The 19,148-nt window shown below is 53.5% G+C and overlaps 7 non-coding genes across 7 annotated transcripts; all 7 read right to left on the minus strand.

Annotated features, from left to right (window-relative positions):
* Nucleotides 1-2,854: 2,854 nt before the first annotated feature.
* On the minus strand, nt 2,855-2,926 carry TRNAR-GCG (transfer RNA arginine (anticodon GCG)). The gene has a single exon. It is a non-coding gene; the product is annotated as a tRNA-Arg (tRNA).
* A 126-nt stretch (nt 2,927-3,052) lies between these two features.
* TRNAR-GCG (transfer RNA arginine (anticodon GCG)) lies at nt 3,053-3,124 on the minus strand. The gene has a single exon. It is a non-coding gene; the product is annotated as a tRNA-Arg (tRNA).
* Nucleotides 3,125-3,248: 124 nt separating this feature from the next.
* On the minus strand, nt 3,249-3,320 carry TRNAR-GCG (transfer RNA arginine (anticodon GCG)). The gene has a single exon. It is a non-coding gene; the product is annotated as a tRNA-Arg (tRNA).
* Nucleotides 3,321-3,444: 124 nt separating this feature from the next.
* Nucleotides 3,445-3,516, minus strand: TRNAR-GCG (transfer RNA arginine (anticodon GCG)). Its single transcript has one exon. It is a non-coding gene; the product is annotated as a tRNA-Arg (tRNA).
* A 4,004-nt stretch (nt 3,517-7,520) lies between these two features.
* TRNAC-GCA (transfer RNA cysteine (anticodon GCA)) lies at nt 7,521-7,592 on the minus strand. The gene has a single exon. It is a non-coding gene; the product is annotated as a tRNA-Cys (tRNA).
* A 4,583-nt stretch (nt 7,593-12,175) lies between these two features.
* Nucleotides 12,176-12,247, minus strand: TRNAC-GCA (transfer RNA cysteine (anticodon GCA)). The gene has a single exon. It is a non-coding gene; the product is annotated as a tRNA-Cys (tRNA).
* A 2,969-nt stretch (nt 12,248-15,216) lies between these two features.
* Nucleotides 15,217-15,288, minus strand: TRNAC-GCA (transfer RNA cysteine (anticodon GCA)). Its single transcript has one exon. It is a non-coding gene; the product is annotated as a tRNA-Cys (tRNA).
* Nucleotides 15,289-19,148: the final 3,860 nt, after the last annotated feature.

Raw genomic sequence — 19,148 nt, forward strand, 5'->3', positions numbered from 1 at the left:
AGCTATACCCCCCTTGCCTTGTCCTCGGTGTTTGAATTTTTTTTTTTTTGTGCTAAACCGGCTCGACGGCATCGGTAAAGACACTCGCCGGCTCTCCCTTTTTCGGCGCGACTGCGGGCAAAACGCTGAGGGGGCACCCGGATTTGAACCGAGGACCTCTCGATCTGCAGTCGAATGCTCTGCCACTGAGCTATACCCCCCTTGCCTTGTCCTCGGTGTTTGAATTTTTTTTTTTTTGTGCTAAACCGGCTCGACGGCATCGGTAAAGACACTCGCCGGCTCTCCCTTTTTCGGCGCGACTACGGGCAAAACGCTAAGGGGGCACACGGATTTGAACCGAGGACCTCTCGATCTGCAGTCGAATGCTCTGCCACTGAGCTATACCCCCCTTGCCTTGTCCTCGGTGTTTGAATTTTTATTTTTTTTTGTGCTAAACCGGCTCGACGGCATCGGTAAAGACACTCGCCGGCTCTCCCTTTTTCGGCGCGACTGCGGGCAAAACGCTGAGGGGGCACCCGGATTTGAACCGAGGACCTCTCGATCTGCAGTCGAATGCTCTGCCACTGAGCTATACCCCCCTTGCCTTGTCCTCGGTGTTTGAATTTTTTATTTTTTTTTTGTTTTTTTGTGCTAAACCGGTTCGACGGCATCGGTAAAGACACTCGCCGGCTCTCCCTTTTTCGGCGCGACTGCGGGCAAAACGCTGAGGGGGCACCCGGATTTGAACCGAGGACCTCTCGATCTGCAGTCGAATGCTCTGCCACTGAGCTATACCCCCCTTGCCTTGTCCTCGGTGTTTGAATTTTTTTTTTTTTTTTTTTTTTTTTTGTGCTAAACCGGCTCGACGGCATCGGTAAAGACACTCGCCGGCTCTCCCTTTTTCGGCGCGACTGCGGGCAAAACACTGAGGGGGAACCCGGATTTGAACCGAGGACCTCTCGATCTGCAGTCGAATGCTCTGCCACTGAGCTATACCCCCCTTGCCTTGTCCTCGGTGTTTGAATTTTTTATTTTTTTTTTGTTTTTTTGTGCTAAACCGGTTCGACGGCATCGGTAAAGACACTCGCCGGCTCTCCCTTTTTCGGCGCGACTGCGGGCAAAACGCTGAGGGGGCACCCGGATTTGAACCGAGGACCTCGCGATCTGCAGTCGAATGCTCTGCCACTGAGCTATACCGCCCTTGCCTTGTCCTCGGTGTTTGAATTTTTTTTTTTTTTTTTTTTTTTGTGCTAAACCGGCTCGACGGCATCGGTAAAGACACTCGCCGGCTCTCCCTTTTTCGGCGCGACTGCGGGCAAAACGCTGAGGGGGCACCCGGATTTGAACCGAGGACCTCTCGATCTGCAGTCGAATGCTCTGCCACTGAGCTATACCCCCCTTGCCTTGTCCTCGGTGTTTAAATTTTTTTTTTTTTTTTGTGCTAAACCGGCTCGACGGCATCGGTAAAGACACTCGCCGGCTCTCCCTTTTTCGGCGCGACTGCGGGCAAAACGCTGAGGGGGCACCCGGATTTGAACCGAGGACCTCTCGATCTGCAGTCGAATGCTCTGCCACTGAGCTATACCCCCCTTGCCTTGTCCTCGGTGTTTGAATTTTTTTTTTTTTTTTTTTTGTGCTAAACCGGCTCGACGGCATCGGTAAAGACACTCGCCGGCTCTCCCTTTTTCGGCGCGACTGCGGGCAAAATGCTGAGGGGGCACCCGGATTTGAACCGAGGACCTCTCGATCTGCAGTCGAATGCTCTGCCACTGAGCTATACCCCCCTTGCCTTGTCTTCGGTGTTTGAATTTTTTTTTTTTGTGCTAAACCGGCTCGACGGCATCGGTAAAGACACTCGCCGGCTCTCCCTTTTTCGGCGCGACTGCGGGCAAAACGCTGAGGGGGCACCCGGATTTGAACCGAGGACCTCTCGATCTGCAGTCGAATGCTCTGCCACTGAGCTATACCCCCCTTGCCTTGTCCTCGGTGTTTGAATTTTTTTTTTTTTTTTTTTTGTGCTAAACCGGCTCGACGGCATCGGTAAAGACACTCGCCGGCTCTCCCTTTTTCGGCGCGACTGCGGGCAAAACGCTGAGGGGGCACCCGGATTTGAACCGAGGACCTCTCGATCTGCAATCGAATGCTCTGCCACTGAGCTATACCCCCCTTGCCTTGTCCTCGGTGTTTGAATTTTTTTTTTTTTTGTGCTAAACCGGCTCGACGGCATCGGTAAAGACACTCGCCGGCTCTCCCTTTTTCGGCGCGACTGCGGGCAAAACGCTGAGGGGGCACCCGGATTTGAACCGAGGACCTCTCGATCTGCAGTCGAATGCTCTGCCACTGAGCTATACCCCCCTTGCCTTGTCCTCGGTGTTTGAATTTTTTTTTTTTTTTTTTTTTGTGCTAAACCGGCTCGACGGCATCGGTAAAGACACTCGCCGGCTCTCCCTTTTTCGGCGCGACTGCGGGCAAAACGCTGAGGGGGCACCCGGATTTGAACCGAGGACCTCTCGATCTGCAGTCGAATGCTCTGCCACTGAGCTATACCCCCCTTGCCTTGTCCTCGGTGTTTGATTTTTTTATTTTATTTTTTTTTTTGTGCTAAACCGGCTCGACGGCATCGGTAAAGACACTCGCCGGCTCTCCCTTTTTCGGCGCGACTGCGGGCAAAACGCTGAGGGGGCACCCGGATTTGAACCGAGGACCTCTCGATCTGCAGTCGAATGCTCTGCCACTGAGCTATACCCCCCTTGCCTTGTCCTCGGTGTTTGAATTTTTTATTTTATTTTATTTTTTGTGCTAAACCGGCTCGACGGCATCGGTAAAGACACTCGCCGGCTCTCCCTTTTTCGGCGCGACTGCGGGCAAAACGCTGAGGGGGCACCCGGATTTGAACCGAGGACCTCTCGATCCGCAGTCGAATGCTCTGCCACTGAGCTATACCCCCCTTGCCTTGTCCTCGGTGTTTGAATTTTTTATTTTATTTTTTTTTTTGTGCTAAACCGGCTCGACGGCATCGGTAAAGACACTCGCCGGCTCTCCCTTTTTCGGCGCGACTGCGGGCAAAACGCTGAGGGGGCACCCGGATTTGAACCGAGGACCTCTCGATCCGCAGTCGAATGCTCTGCCACTGAGCTATACCCCCCTTGCGTTGTCCTCGGTGTTTGAATTTTTTTTTTTTTTTTTTTTTGTGCTAAACCGGCTCGACGGCATCGGTAAAGACACTCGCCGGCTCTCCCTTTTTCGGCGCGACTGCGGGCAAAACGCTGAGGGGGCACCCGGATTTGAACCGAGGACCTCTCGATCCGCAGTCGAATGCTCTGCCACTGAGCTATACCCCCCTTGCCTTGTCCTCGGTGTTTGAATTTTTTTTTTTTTTTTTTTTTGTGCTAAACCGGCTCGACGGCATCGGTAAAGACACTCGCCGGCTCTCCCTTTTTCGGCGCGACTGCGGGCAAAACGCTGAGGGGGCACCCGGATTTGAACCGAGGACCTCTCGATCCGCAGTCGAATGCTCTGCCACTGAGCTATACCCCCCTTGCCTTGTCCTCGGTGTTTGAATTTTTTTTTTTTTTTTTTTGTGCTAAACCGGCTCGACGGCATCGGTAAAGACACTCGCCGGCTCTCCCTTTTTCGGCGCGACTGCGGGCAAAACGCTGATGGGGCACCCGGATTTGAACCGAGGACCTCTCGATCTGCAGTCGAATGCTCTGCCACTGAGCTATACCCCCCTTGCCTTGTCCTCGGTGTTTGAATTTTTTTTTTTTTTTTTTTTGTGCTAAACCGGCTCGACGGCATCGGTAAAGACACTCGCCGGCTCTCCCTTTTTCGGCGCGACTGCGGGCAAAACGCTGAGGGGGCACCCGGATTTGAACCGAGGACCTCTCGATCTGCAGTCGAATGCTCTGCCACTGAGCTATACCCCCCTTGCCTTGTCCTCGGTGTTTGAATTTTTTTTATTTTATTTTTTTGTGCTAAACCGGCTCGACGGCATCGGTAAAGACACTCGCCGGCTCTCCCTTTTTCGGCGCGACTGCGGGCAAAACGCTGAGGGGGCACCCGGATTTGAACCGAGGACCTCTCGATCTGCAGTCGAATGCTCTGCCACTGAGCTATACCCCCCTTGCCTTGTCCTCGGTGTTTGAATTTTTTTTTTTTTTTTTTTTGTGCTAAACCGGCTCGACGGCATCGGTAAAGACACTCGCCGGCTCTCCCTTTTTCGGCGCGACTGCGGGCAAAACGCTGAGGGGGCACCCGGATTTGAACCGAGGACCTCTTGATCTGCAGTCGAATGCTCTGCCACTGAGCTATACCCCCCTTGCCTTGTCCTCGGTGTTTGAATTGTTTTTTTTTTTTTTTGTGCTAAACCGGCTCGACGGCATCGGTAAAGACACTCGCCGGCTCTCCCTTTTTCGGCGCGACTGCGGGCAAAACGCTGAGGGGGCACCCGGATTTGAACCGAGGACCTCTCGATCTGCAGTCGAATGCTCTGCCACTGAGCTATACCCCCCTTGCCTTGTCCTCGGTGTTTAAATTTTTTTTTTTTTTTTTGTGCTAAACCGGCTCGACGGCATCGGTAAAGACACTCGCCGGCTCTCCCTTTTTCGGCGCGACTGCGGGCAAAACGCTGAGGGGGCACCCGGATTTGAACCGAGGACCTCTCGATCTGCAGTCGAATGCTCTGCCACTGAGCTATACCCCCCTTGCCTTGTCCTCGGTGTTTGAATTTTTTTTTTTTTTTTTTTTTGTGCTAAACCGGCTCGACGGCATCGGTAAAGACACTCGCCGGCTCTTCCTTTTTCGGCGCGACTGCGGGCAAGACGCTGAGGGGGCACCCGGATTTGAACCGAGGACCTCTCGATCTGCAGTCGAATGCTCTGCCACTGAGCTATACCCCCCTTGCCTTGTCCTCGGTGTTTGAATTTTTTTTTTTTTTTTTTTGTGCTAAACCGGCTCGACGGCATCGGTAAAGACACTCGCCGGCTCTCCCTTTTTCGGCGCGACTGCGGGCAAAACGCTGAGGGGGCACCCGGATTTGAACCGAGGACCTCTCGATCTGCAGTCGAATGCTCTGCCACTGAGCTATACCCCCCTTGCCTTGTCCTCGGTGTTTGAATTTTTTTTTTATTTTTTTATTTTTTTTGTGCTAAACCGGCTCGACGGCATCGGTAAAGACACTCGCCGGCTCTCCCTTTTTCGGCGCGACTGCGGGCAAAGCGCTGAGGGGGCACCCAGATTTGAACCGAGGACCTCTCGATCTGCAGTCGAATGCTCTGCCACTGAGCTATACCCCCCTTGCCTTGTCCTCGGTGTTTGAATTTTTTTTTTTTGTGCTAAACCGGCTCGACGGCATCGGTAAAGACACTCGCCGGCTCTCCCTTTTTCGGCGCGACTGCGGGCAAAACGCTGAGGGGGCACCCGGATTTGAACCGAGGACCTCTCGATCTGCAGTCGAATGCTCTGCCACTGAGCTATACCCCCCTTGCCTTGTCCTCGGTGTTTGAATTTTTTTTTTTTTATTTTTTTTTTTTGTGCTAAACCGGCTCGACGGCATCGGTAAAGACACTCGCCGGCTCTCCCTTTTTTCGGCGTGACTGCGGGCAAAACGCTGAGGGGGCACCCGGATTTGAACCGAGGACCTCTCGATCTGCAGTCGAATGCTCTGCCACTGAGCTATACCCCCCTTGCCTTGTCCTCGGTGTTTGAATTTTTTTTTTTTTGTGCTAAACCGGCTCGACGGCATCGGTAAAGACACTCGCCGGCTCTCCCTTTTTCGGCGCGACTGCGGGCAAAACGCTGAGGGGGCACCCGGATTTGAACCGAGGACCTCTCGATCTGCAGTCGAATGCTCTGCCACTGAGCTATACCCCCCTTGCCTTGTCCTCGGTGTTTGAATTTTTTTTTTTTTGTGCTAAACCGGCTCGACGGCATCGGTAAAGACACTCGCCGGCTCTCCCTTTTTCGGCGCGACTGCGGGCAAAACGCTAAGGGGGCACACGGATTTGAACCGAGGACCTCTCGATCTGCAGTCGAATGCTCTGCCACTGAGCTATACCCCCCTTGCCTTGTCCTCGGTGTTTGAATTTTTATTTTTTTTATTTTTTTTTTTTGTGCTAAACCGGCTCGACGGCATCGGTAAAGACACTCGCCGGCTCTCCCTTTTTTCGGCGTGACTGCGGGCAAAACGCTGAGGGGGCACCCGGATTTGAACCGAGGACCTCTCGATCTGCAGTCGAATGCTCTGCCACTGAGCTATACCCCCCTTGCCTTGTCCTCGGTGTTTGAATTTTTTTTTTTTTGTGCTAAACCGGCTCGACGGCATCGGTAAAGACACTCGCCGGCTCTCCCTTTTTCGGCGCGACTGCGGGCAAAACGCTGAGGGGGCACCCGGATTTGAACCGAGGACCTCTCGATCTGCAGTCGAATGCTCTGCCACTGAGCTATACCCCCCTTGCCTTGTCCTCGGTGTTTGAATTTTTTTTTTTTTGTGCTAAACCGGCTCGACGGCATCGGTAAAGACACTCGCCGGCTCTCCCTTTTTCGGCGCGACTGCGGGCAAAACGCTAAGGGGGCACACGGATTTGAACCGAGGACCTCTCGATCTGCAGTCGAATGCTCTGCCACTGAGCTATACCCCCCTTGCCTTGTCCTCGGTGTTTGAATTTTTATTTTTTTTTGTGCTAAACCGGCTCGACGGCATCGGTAAAGACACTCGCCGGCTCTCCCTTTTTCGGCGCGACTGCGGGCAAAATGCTGAGGGGGCACCCGGATTTGAACCGAGGACCTCTTGATCTGCAGTCGAATGCTCTGCCACTGAGCTATACCCCCCTTGCCTTGTCCTCGGTGTTTGAATTTTTTATTTTTTTTTTGTTTTTTTGTGCTAAACCGGTTCGACGGCATCGGTAAAGACACTCGCCGGCTCTCCCTTTTTCGGCGCGACTGCGGGCAAAACGCTGAGGGGGCACCCGGATTTGAACCGAGGACCTCTCGATCTGCAGTCGAATGCTCTGCCACTGAGCTATACCCCCCTTGCCTTGTCCTCGGTGTTTGAATTTTTTTTTTTTTTTTTTTTGTGCTAAACCGGCTCGACGGCATCGGTAAAGACACTCGCCGGCTCTCCCTTTTTCGGCGCGACTGCGGGCAAAACGCTGAGGGGGCACCCGGATTTGAACCGAGGACCTCTCGATCTGCAGTCGAATGCTCTGCCACTGAGCTATACCCCCCTTGCCTTGTCCTCGGTGTTTGAATTTTTTTTTTTATTTTTTTTTTTTTTTGTGCTAAACCGGCTCGACGGCATCGGTAAAGACACTCGCCGGCTCTCCCTTTTTCGGCGCGACTGCGGGCAAAACGCTGAGGGGGCACCCGGATTTGAACCGAGGACCTCTCGATCTGCAGTCGAATGCTCTGCCATTGCGCTATACCCCCCTTGCCTTGTCCTCGGTGTTTGGATTTTTTTTTTTCTGTGCTAAACCTGCTCGACGGCATCGGTAAAGACACTCGCCGGCTCTCCCTTTTTCGGCGCGACTGCGGGCAAAACGCTGTGGGGGCACCCGGATTTGAACCGAGGACCTCTCGATCTGCAGTCGAATGCTCTGCCACTGAGCTATACCCCCCTTGCCTTGTCCTCGGTGTTTGAATTTTTTTTTTTCTGTTTTGTGCTTATCCGGCTCGACGGCATCGGTAAAGACACTCGCCGGCTCTCCCTTTTTCGGCGCGACTGCGGGCAAAACGCTGAGGGGGCACCCGGATTTGAACCGAGGACCTCTCGATCTGCAGTCGAATGCTCTGCCACTGAGCTATACCCCCCTTGCCTTGTCCTCGGTGTTTGAATATTTTTTTTTTTTTTTTTTTTTTGTGCTAAACCGGCTCGACGGCATCGGTAAAGACACTCGCCGGCTCTCCCTTTTTTGGCGCGACTGCGGGCAAAACGCTGAGGGGGCACACGGATTTGAACCGAGGACCTCTCGATCTGCAGTCGAATGCTCTGCCACTGAGCTATACCCCCCTTGCCTTGTCCTCGGTGTTTGAATTTTTTTTTTTTTTTGTGCTAAACCGGCTCGACGGCATCGGTAAAGACACTCGCCGGCTCTCCCTTTTTCGGCGCGACTGCGGGCAAAACGCTGAGGGGGCACCCGGATTTGAACCGAGGACCTCTCGATCTGCAGTCGAATGCTCTGCCACTGAGCTATACCCCCCTTGCCTTGTCCTCGGTGTTTGAATTTTTTTTTTTTTTTTTTTTTTTTTTGTGCTAAACCGGCTCGACGGCATCGGTAAAGACACTCGCCGGCTCTCCCTTTTTCGGCGCGACTGCGGGCAAAACGCTGAGGGGGCACCCGGATTTGAACCGAGGACCTCTCGATCTGCAGTCGAATGCTCTGCCACTGAGCTATACCCCCCTTGCCTTGTCTTCGGTGTTTGAAATATTTTTTTTTTTTGTGCTAAACCGGCTCGACGGCATCGGTAAAGACACTCGCCGGCTCTCCCTTTTTCGGCGCGACTGCGGGCAAAACGCTGAGGGGGCACACGGATTTGAACCGAGGACCTCTCGATCTGCAGTCGAATGCTCTGCCACTGAGCTATACCCCCCTTGCCTTGTCCTCGGTGTTTGAATTTTTTTTTTTTTGTGCTAAACCGGCTCGACGGCATCGGTAAAGACACTCGCCGGCTCTCCCTTTTTCGGCGCGACTGCGGGCAAAACGCTGAGGGGGCACCCGGATTTGAACCGAGGACCTCTCGATCTGCAGTCGAATGCTCTGCCACTGAGCTATACCCCCCTTGCCTTGTCCTCGGTGTTTGAATTTTTTTTTTTTTTGTTTTTTTGTGCTAAGCCGGTTCGACGGCATCGGTAAAGACACTCGCCGGCTCTCCCTTTTTCTGCGCGACTGCGGGCAAAACGCTGAGGGGGCACCCGGATTTGAACCGAGGACCTCTCGATCTGCAGTCGAATGCTCTGCCACTGAGCTATACCCCCCTTGCCTTGTCCTCGGTGTTTGAATTTTTTTTTTTTTTTTTTTTTTTTTTTTGTGCTAAACCGGCTCGACGGCATCGGTAAAGACACTCGCCGGCTCTCCCTTTTTCGGCGCGACTGCGGGCAAAACGCTGAGGGGGCACCCGGATTTGAACCGAGGACCTCTCGATCTGCAGTCGAATGCTCTGCCACTGAGCTATACCCCCCTTGCCTTGTCCTCGGTGTTTGAATTTTTTTTTTATTTTTTTATTTTTTTTGTGCTAAACCGGCTCGACGGCATCGGTAAAGACACTCGCCGGCTCTCCCTTTTTCGGCGCGACTGCGGGCAAAACGCTGATGGGGCACCCGAATTTGAACCCGAGGACCTCTCGATCTGCAATCGAATGCTCTGCCACTGAGCTATACCACCCTTGCCTTGTCCTCGGTGTTTGAATTTTTATTTTTTTTTGTGCTAAACCGGCTCGACGGCATCGGTAAAGACACTCGCCGGCTCTCCCTTTTTCGGCGCGACTGCGGGCAAAACGCTGAGGGGGCACCCGGATTTGAACCGAGGACCTCTCGATCTGCAGTCGAATGCTCTGCCACTGAGCTATACCCCCCTTGCCTTGTCCTCGGTGATTGAATTTTTTATTTTTTTTGTGCTAAACCGGCTCGACGGCATCGGTAAAGACACTCGCCGGCTCTCCCTTTTTCGGCGCGACTGCGGGCAAAACGCTGAGGGGGCACCCGGATTTGAACCGAGGACCTCTCGATCTGCAGTCGAATGCTCTGCCACTGAGCTATACCCCCCTTGCCTTGTCCTCGGTGTTTGAATTTTTTTTTTTTTTTTTTGTGCTAAACCGGCTCGACGGCATCGGTAAAGACACTCGCCGGCTCTCCCTTTTTCGGCGCGACTGCGGCCAAAACGCTGAGGGGGCACCCGGATTTGAACCGAGGACCTCTCGATCTGCAGTCGAATGCTCTGCCACTGAGCTATACCCCCCTTGCCTTGTCCTCGGTGTTTGAAATTTTTTTTTTTTTTTTTGTGCTAAACCGGCTCGACGGCATCGGTAAAGACACTCGCCGGCTCTCCCTTTTTCGGCGCGACTGCGGGCAAAACGCTGAGGGGGCACCCGGATTTGAACCGAGGACCTCTCGATCTGCAGTCGAATGCTCTGCCACTGAGCTATACCCCCCTTGCCTTGTCCTCGGTGTTTGAATTTTTTTTTTTTTTGTGCTAAACCGGCTCGACGGCATCGGTAAAGACACTCGCCGGCTCTCCCTTTTTCGGCGCGACTGCGGGCAAAACGCTGAGGGGGCACCCGGATTTGAACCGAGGACCTCTCGATCTGCAGTCGAATGCTCTGCCACTGAGCTATACCCCCCTTGCCTTGTTCTCTGTGTTTGAATTTATTTATTTTTTTTTGTGCTAAACCGGCTCGACGGCATCGGTAAAGACACTCGCCGGCTCTCCCTTTTTCGGCGCGACTGCGGGCAAAACGCTGAGGGGGCACCCGGATTTGAACCGAGGACCTCTCGATCTGCAGTCGAATGCTCTGCCACTGAGCTATACCCCCCTTGCCTTGTCCTCGGTGTTTGAATATTTTTTTTTTTTTTTTTTTTTTTGTGCTAAACCGGCTCGACGGCATCGGTAAAGACACTCGCCGGCTCTCCCTTTTTCGGCGCGACTGCGGGCAAAACGCTGAGGGGGCACCCGGATTTGAACCGAGGACCTCTCGATCTGCAGTCGAATGCTCTGCCACTGAGCTATACCCCCCTTGCCTTGTCCTCGGTGTTTGAATTTTTTTTTTTTTTTTTTTGTGCTAAACCGGCTCGACGGCATCGGTAAAGACACTCGCCGGCTCTCCCTTTTTCGGCGCGACTGCGGGCAAAACGCTGAGGGGGCACCCGGATTTGAACCGAGGACCTCTCGATCTGCAGTCGAATGCTCTGCCACTGAGCTATACCCCCCTTGCCTTGTCCTCGGTGTTTGAATTTATTTTTTTTTTTTTTGTGCTAAACCGGCTCGACGGCATCGGTAAAGACACTCGCCGGCTCTCCCTTTTTCGGCGCGACTGCGGGCAAAACGCTGAGGGGGCACCCGGATTTGAACCGAGGACCTCTCGATCTGCAGTCGAATGCTCTGCCACTGAGCTATACCCCCCTTGCCTTGTCTTCGGTGTTTGAAATATTTTTTTTTTTGTGCTAAACCGGCTCGACGGCATCGGTAAAGACACTCGCCGGCTCTCCCTTTTTCGGCGCGACTGCGGGCAAAACGCTGAGGGGGCACCCGGATTTGAACCGAGGACCTCTCGATCTGCAGTCGAATGCTCTGCCACTGAGCTATACCCCCCTTGCCTTGTCCTCGGTGTTTGAATTTTTTATTTTTTTTTTTGTGCTAAACCGACTCGACGGCATCGGTAAAGACACTCGCCGGCTCTCCCTTTTTCGGCGCGACTGCGGGCAAAACGCTGAGGGGGCACCCGGATTTGAACCGAGGACCTCGCGATCTGCAGTCGAATGCTCTGCCACTGAGCTATACCCCCCTTGCCTTGTCCTCGGTGTTTGAATTTTTTTTTTTTTTTTGTGCTAAACCGGCTCGACGGCATCGGTAAAGACACTCGCCGGCTCTCCCTTTTTCGGCGCGACTGCGGGCAAAACGCTGAGGGGGCACCCGGATTTGAACCGAGGACCTCTCGATCTGCAGTCGAATGCTCTGCCACTGAGCTATACCCCCCTTGCCTTGTCCTCGGTGTTTGAATTTTTTTTTTTTTTTTTTTGTGCTAAACCGGATCGACGGCATCGGTAAAGACACTCGCCGGCTCTCCCTTTTTCGGCGCGACTGCGGGCAAAACGCTGAGGGGGCACCCGGATTTGAACCGAGGACCTCTCGATCTGCAGTCGAATGCTCTGCCACTGAGCTATACCCCCCTTGCCTTGTCCTCGGTGTTTGAATTTTTTTTTATTTTTTTTTTGTGCTAAACCGGCTCGACGGCATCGGTAAAGACACTCGCCGGCTCTCCCTTTTTCGGCGCGACTGCGGGCAAAACGCTGAGGGGGCACCCGGATTTGAACCGAGGACCTCTCGATCTGCAGTCGAATGCTCTGCCACTGAGCTATACCCCCCTTGCCTTGTCCTCGGTGTTTGGATTTTTTTTTTTTTTTTTTTTGTGCTAAACCGGCTCGACGGCATCGGTAAAGACACTCGCCGGCTCTCCCTTTTTCGGCGCGACTGCGGGCAAAACGCTGTGGGGGCACCCGGATTTGAACCGAGGACCTCTCGATCTGCAGTCGAATGCTCTGCCACTGAGCTATACCCCCCTTGCCTTGTCCTCGGTGTTTGAATTTTTTTTTTTCTTTTTTGTGCTTATCCGGCTCGACGGCATCGGTAAAGACACTCGCCGGCTCTCCCTTTTTCGGCGCGACTGCGGGCAAAACGCTGAGGGGGCACCCGGATTTGAACCGAGGACCTCTCGATCTGCAGTCGAATGCTCTGCCACTGAGCTATACCCCCCTTGCCTTGGCCTTGGTGTTTGAATATTTTTTTTTTTGTGCTAAACCGGCTCGACGGCATCGGTAAAGACACTCGCCGGCTCTCCCTTTTTCGGCGCGACTGCGGGCAAAACGCTGAGGGGGCACCCGGATTTGAACCGAGAACCTCTCGATCTGCAGTCGAATGCTCTGCCACTGAGCTATACCCCCCTTGCCTTGTCCTCGGTGTTTGAATTTTTTTTTTTTTTTTTGTGCTAAACCGGATCGACGGCATCGGTAAAGACACTCGCCGGCTCTCCCTTTTTCGGCGCGACTGCGGGCAAAACGCTGAGGGGGCACCCGGATTTGAACCGAGGACCTCTCGATCTGCAGTCGAATGCTCTGCCACTGAGCTATACCCCCCTTGCCTTGTCTTCGGTGTTTGAAATATTTTTTTTTTTTGTGCTAAACCGGCTCGACGGCATCGGTAAAGACACTCGCCGGCTCTCCCTTTTTCGGCGCGACTGCGGGCAAAACGCTGAGGGGGCACCCGGATTTGAACCGAGGACCTCTCGATCTGCAGTCGAATGCTCTGCCACTGAGCTATACCCCCCTTGCCTTGTCCTCGGTGTTTGAATTTTTTTTATTTTTTTTTGTGCTAAACCGACTCGACGGCATCGGTAAAGACACTCGCCGGCTCTCCCTTTTTCGGCGCGACTGCGGGCAAAACGCTGAGGGGGCACCCGGATTTGAACCGAGGACCTCTCGATCTGCAGTCGAATGCTCTGCCACTGAGCTATACCCCCCTTGCCTTGTCCTCGGTGTTTGGATTTTTTTTTTTTTCTGTGCTAAACCTGCTCGACGGCATCGGTAAAGACACTCGCCGGCTCTCCCTTTTTCGGCGCGACTGCGGGCACCCGGATTTGAACCGAGGACCTCTCGATCTGCAGTCGAATGCTCTGCCACTGAGCTATACCCCCCTTGCCTTGTCCTCGGTGTTTGGATTTTTTTTTTTTTTCTGTGCTAAACCTGCTCGACGGCATCGGTAAAGACACTCGCCGGCTCTCCCTTTTTCGGCGCGACTGCGGGCAAAACGCTGTGGGGGCACCTGGATTTGAACCGAGGACCTCTCGATCTGCAGTCGAATGCTCTGCCACTGAGCTATACCCCCCTTACCTTGTCCTCGGTGTTTGAATTTTTTTTTTTCTTTTTTGTGCTTATCCGGCTCGACGGCATCGGTAAAGACACTCGCCGGCTCTCCCTTTTTCAAGGCGACTGCGGGCAAAACGCTGAGGGGGCACCCGGATTTGAACCGAGGACCTCTCGATCTGCAGTCGAATGCTCTGCCACTGAGCTATACCCCCCTTGCCTTGGCCTCGGTGTTTGAATTTTTTTTTTTTTTTGTGCTAAACCGGATCGACGGCATCGGTAAAGACACTCGCCGGCTCTCCCTTTTTCGGCGCGACTGCGGGCAAAACGCTGAGGGGGCACCCGGATTTGAACCGAGGACCTCTCGATCTGCAGTCGAATGCTCTGCCACTGAGCTATACCCCCCTTGCCTTGTCCTCGGTGTTTGAATTTTTTTTTTTTTTTTGTGCTAAACCGGATCGACGGCATCGGTAAAGACACTCGCCGGCTCTCCCTTTTTCGGCGCGACTGCGGGCAAAACGCTGAGGGGGCACCCGGATTTGAACCGAGGACCTCTCGATCTGCAGTCGAATGCTCTGCCACTGAGCTATACCCCCCTTGCCTTGTCCTCGGTGTTTGAATTTTTTTTTTTTTTTTGTGCTAAACCGGATCGACGGCATCGGTAAAGACACTCGCCGGCTCTCCCTTTTTCGGCGCGACTGCGGGCAAAACGCTGAGGGTGCACCCGGATTTGAACCGAGGACCTCTCGATCTGCAGTCGAATGCTCTGCCACTGAGCTATACCCCCCTTGCCTTGTCTTCGGTGTTTGAAATATATTTTTTTTTTGTGCTAAACCGGCTCGACGGCATCGGTAAAGACACTCGCCGGCTCTCCCTTTTTCGGCGCGACTGCGGGCAAAACGCTGAGGGGGCACCCGGATTTGAACCGAGGACCTCTCGATCTGCAGTCGAATGCTCTGCCACTGAGCTATACCCCCCTTGCCTTGTCCTCGGTGTTTGATTTTTTTTTTTTTTTTTTGTGCTAAACCGACTCGACGGCATCGGTAAAGACACTCGCCGGCTCTCCCTTTTTCGGCGCGACTGCGGGCAAAACGCTGAGGGGGCACCCGGATTTGAACCGAGGACCTCTCGATCTGCAGTCGAATGCTCTGCCACTGAGCTATACCCCCCTTGCCTTGTCCTCGGTGTTTGAATTTTTTTTTTTTTTTTGTGCTAAACCGGCTCGACGGCATCGGTAAAGACACTCGCCGACTCTCCCTTTTTCGGCGCGACTGCGGGCAAAACGCTGAGGGGGCACCCGGATTTGAACCGAGGACCTCTCGATCTGCAGTCGAATGCTCTGCCACTGAGCTATACCCCCCTTGCCTTGTCCTCGGTGTTTGAATTTTTTTTTTTTTTCTGTGCTAAACCGGCTCGACGGCATCGGTAAAGACACTCGCCGGCTCTCCCTTTTTCGGCGCGACTGCGGGCAAAACGCTGAAGGGGCACCCGGATTTGAACCGAGGACCTCTCGATCTGCAGTCGAATGCTCTGCCACTGAGCTATACCCCCCTTGCCTTGTCCTCGGTGTTTGGATTTTTTTTTTTTTTCTGTGCTAAACCTGCTCGACGGCATCGGTAAAGACACTCGCCGGCTCTCCCTTTTTCGGCGCGACTGCGGGCAAAACGCTGTGGGGGCACCCGGATTTGAACCGAGGACCTCTCGATCTGCAGTCGAATGCTCTGCCACTGAGCTATACCCCCCTTGCCTTGTCCTCGGTGTTTGAATTTTTTTTTTTCTTTTTTGTGCTTATCCGGCTCGACGGCATCGGTAAAGACACTCGCCGGCTCTCCCTTTTTCGGCGCGACTGCGGGCAAAACGCTGAGGGGGCACCCGGATTTGAACCGAGGACCTCTCGATCTGCAGTCGAATGCTCTGCCACTGAGCTATACCCCCCTTGCCTTGGCCTCGGTGTTTGAATTTTTTTTTTTTTTTTGTGCTAAACCGGATCGACGGCATCGGTAAAGACACTCGCGGCTCTCCCTTTTTCGGCGCGACTGCGGGCAAAACGCTGAGGGGGCACCCGGATTTGAACCGAGGACCTCTCGATCTGCAGTCGAATGCTCTGCCACTGAGCTATACCCCCCTTGCCTTGTCCTCGGTGTTTGAATTATTTTTTTTTTTTGTGCTAAACCGGATCGACGGCATCGGTAAAGACACTCGCCGGCTCTCCCTTTTTCGGCGCGACTGCGGGCAAAACGCTGAGGGGGCACCCGGATTTGAACCGAGGACCTCTCGATCTGCAGACGAATGCTCTGCCACTGAGCTATACCCCCCTTGCCTTGTCTTCGGTGTTTGAAATATTTTTTTTTTTGTGCTAAACCGGCTCGACGGCATCGGTAAAGACACTCGCCGGCTCTCCCTTTTTCGGCGCGACTGCGGGCAAAACGCTGAGGGGGCACCCGGATTTGAACCGAGGACCTCTCGATCTGCAGTCGAATGCTCTGCCACTGAGCTATACCCCCCTTGCCTTGTGCTCGGTGTTTGAATTTATTTTTTTTTTTTTGTGCTAAACCGACTCGACGGCATCGGTAAAGACACTCGCCGGCTCTCCCTTTTTCGGCGCGACTGCGGGCAAAACGCTGAGGGGGCACCCGGATTTGAACCGAGGACCTCTCGATCTGCAGTCGAATGCTCTGCCACTGAGCTATACCCCCCTTGCCTTGTCCTCGGTGTTTGAATTTTTTTTTTTTTTTTTTGTGCTAAACCGGCTCGACGGCATCGGTAAAGACACTCGCCGGCTCTCCCTTTTTCGGCGCGACTGCGGGCAAAACGCTGAGGGGGCACCCGGATTTGAACCGAGGACCTCTCGATCTGCAGTCGAATGCTCTGCCACTGAGCTATACCCCCCTTGCCTTGTCCTCGGTGTTTGAATTTTTTATTTATTTTTTTTTTGTGCTAAACCTGCTCGACGGCATCGGTAAAGACACTCGCCGGCTCTCCCTTTTTCGGCGCGACTGCGGGCAAAACGCTGAGGGGGCACCCGGATTTGAACCGAGGACCTCTCGATCTGCAGTCGAATGCTCTGCCACTGAGCTATACCCCCCTTGCCTTGTCCTCGGTGTTTGAATTTTTTTTTTTTTTTTTTTTTGTGCTAAACCGGATCGACGGCATCGGTAAAGACACTCGCCGGCTCTCCCTTTTTCGGCGCGACTGCGGGCAAAACGCTGAGGGGGCACCCGGATTTGAACCGAGGACCTCTCGATCTGCAGTCGAATGCTCTGCCACTGAGCTATACCCCCCTTGCCTTGTCCTCGGTGTTTGAATTTTTTTTTATTTTTTTTTTGTGCTAAACCGGCTCGACGGCATCGGTAAAGACACTCGCCGGCTCTCCCTTTTTCGGCGCGACTGCGGGCAAAACGCTGAGGGGGCACACGGATTTGAACCGAGGACCTCTCGATCTGCAGTCGAATGCTCTGCCACTGAGCTATACCCCCCTTGCCTTGTCCTCGGTGTTTGAAATTTTTTATTTTTTTTTTGTGCTAAACCGGCTCGACGGCATCGGTAAAGACACTCGCCGGCTTCGGTAAAGACACTCGCCGGCTCTCCCTTTTTCGGCGCGACTGCGGGCAAAACGCTGAGGGGGCACCCGGATTTGAACCGAGGACCTCTCGATCTGCAGTCGAATGCTCTGCCACTGAGCTATACCCACCTTGCCTTGTCCTTGGTGTTTGAATTTTTTATTTATTTTTTTTTGTGCTAAACCTGCTCGACGGCATCGGTAAAGACACTCGCCGGCTCTCCCTTTTTCGGCGCGACTGCGGGCAAAACGCTGAGGGGGCACCCGGATTTGAACTGAGGACCTCTCGATCTGCAGTCGAATGCTCTGCCACTGAGCTATACCCCCCTTGCCTTGTCCTCGGTGTTTGAAATTTTTTATTTTTTTTTTGTGCTAAACCGGCTCGACGGCATCGGTAAAGACACTCGCCGGCTCTCCCTTTTTCGGCGCGACTGCGGGCACCCGGATTTGAACCGAGGACCTCTCGATCTGCAGTCGAATGCTCTGCCACTGAGCTATACCCCCCTTGCCTTGTCCTCGGTGTTTGGATTTTTTTTTTTTTTCTGTGCTAAACCTGCTCGACGGCATCGGTAAAGACACTCGCCGGCTCTCCCTTTTTCGGCGCGACTGCGGGCAAAACGCTGTGGGGGCACCTGGATTTGAACCGAGGACCTCTCGATCTGCAGTCGAATGCTCTGCCACTGAGCTATACCCCCCTTACCTTGTCCTCGGTGTTTGAATTTTTTTTTTTCTTTTTTGTGCTAAACCGGCTCGACGGCATCGGTAAAGACACTCGCCGGCTCTCCCTTTTTCGGCGCGACTGCGGGCAAAACGCTGAGGGGGCACCCGGATTTGAACCGAGGACCTCTCGATCTGCAGTCGAATGCTCTGCCACTGAGCTATACCCCCCTTGCCTTGTCCTCGGTGTTTGAATTTTTTTTTTTTTTGTGCTAAACCGGCTTAACGGCATCGGTAAAGACACTCGCCGGCTCTCCCTTTTTCGGCGCGACTGCGGGCAAAACGCTGAGGGGGCACCCGGATTTGAACCGAGGACCTCTCGATCTGCAGTCGAATGCTCTGCCACTGAGCTATACCCCCCTTGCCTTGTCCTCGGTGTTTGAATTTTTTTTTTTTTTTGTGCTAAACCGGATCGACGGCATCGGTAAAGACACTCGCCGGCTCTCCCTTTTTCGGCGCGACTGCGGGCAAAACGCTGAGGGGGCACCCGGATTTGAACCGAGGACCTCTCGATCTGCAGACGAATGCTCTGCCACTGAGCTATACCCCCCTTGCCTTGTCTTCGGTGTTTGAAATATTTTTTTTTTTGTGCTAAACCGGCTCGACGGCATCGGTAAAGACACTCGCCGGCTCTCCCTTTTTCGGCGCGACTGCGGGCAAAACGCTGAGGGGGCACCCGGATTTGAACCGAGGACCTCTCGATCTGCAGTCGAATGCTCTGCCACTGAGCTATACCCCCCTTGCCTTGTGCTCGGTGTTTGAATTTTTTATTTATTTTTTTTTTGTGCTAAACCTGCTCGACGGCATCGGTAAAGACACTCGCCGGCTCTCCCTTTTTCGGCGCGACTGCGGGCAAAACGCTGAGGGGGCACCCGGATTTGAACCGAGGACCTCTCGATCTGCAGTCGAATGCTCTGCCACTGAGCTATACCCCCCTTGCCTTGTCCTCGGTGTTTGAATTTTTTTTTTTTTTTTTTGTGCTAAACCGGCTCGACGGCATCGGTAAAGACACTCGCCGGCTCTCCCTTTTTCGGCGCGACTGCGGGCAAAACGCTGAGGGGGCACCCGGATTTGAACCGAGGACCTCTCGATCTGCAGTCGAATGCTCTGCCACTGAGCTATACCCCCCTTGCCTTGTCCTCGGTGTTTGAATTTTTTATTTATTTTTTTTTGTGCTAAACCTGCTCGACGGCATCGGTAAAGACACTCGCCGGCTCTCCCTTTTTCGGCGCGACTGCGGGCAAAACGCTGAGGGGGCACCCGGATTTGAACCGAGGACCTCTCGATCTGCAGTCGAATGCTCTGCCACTGAGCTATACCCCCCTT

Source organism: Lithobates pipiens, unplaced genomic scaffold (assembly GCF_037356315.1).
Source record: "Lithobates pipiens isolate NorthernLeopardFrog02 unplaced genomic scaffold, aLitPip1_a1.2 Scaffold_22, whole genome shotgun sequence".
NCBI classification, from domain to species: domain Eukaryota; kingdom Metazoa; phylum Chordata; class Amphibia; order Anura; family Ranidae; genus Lithobates; species Lithobates pipiens.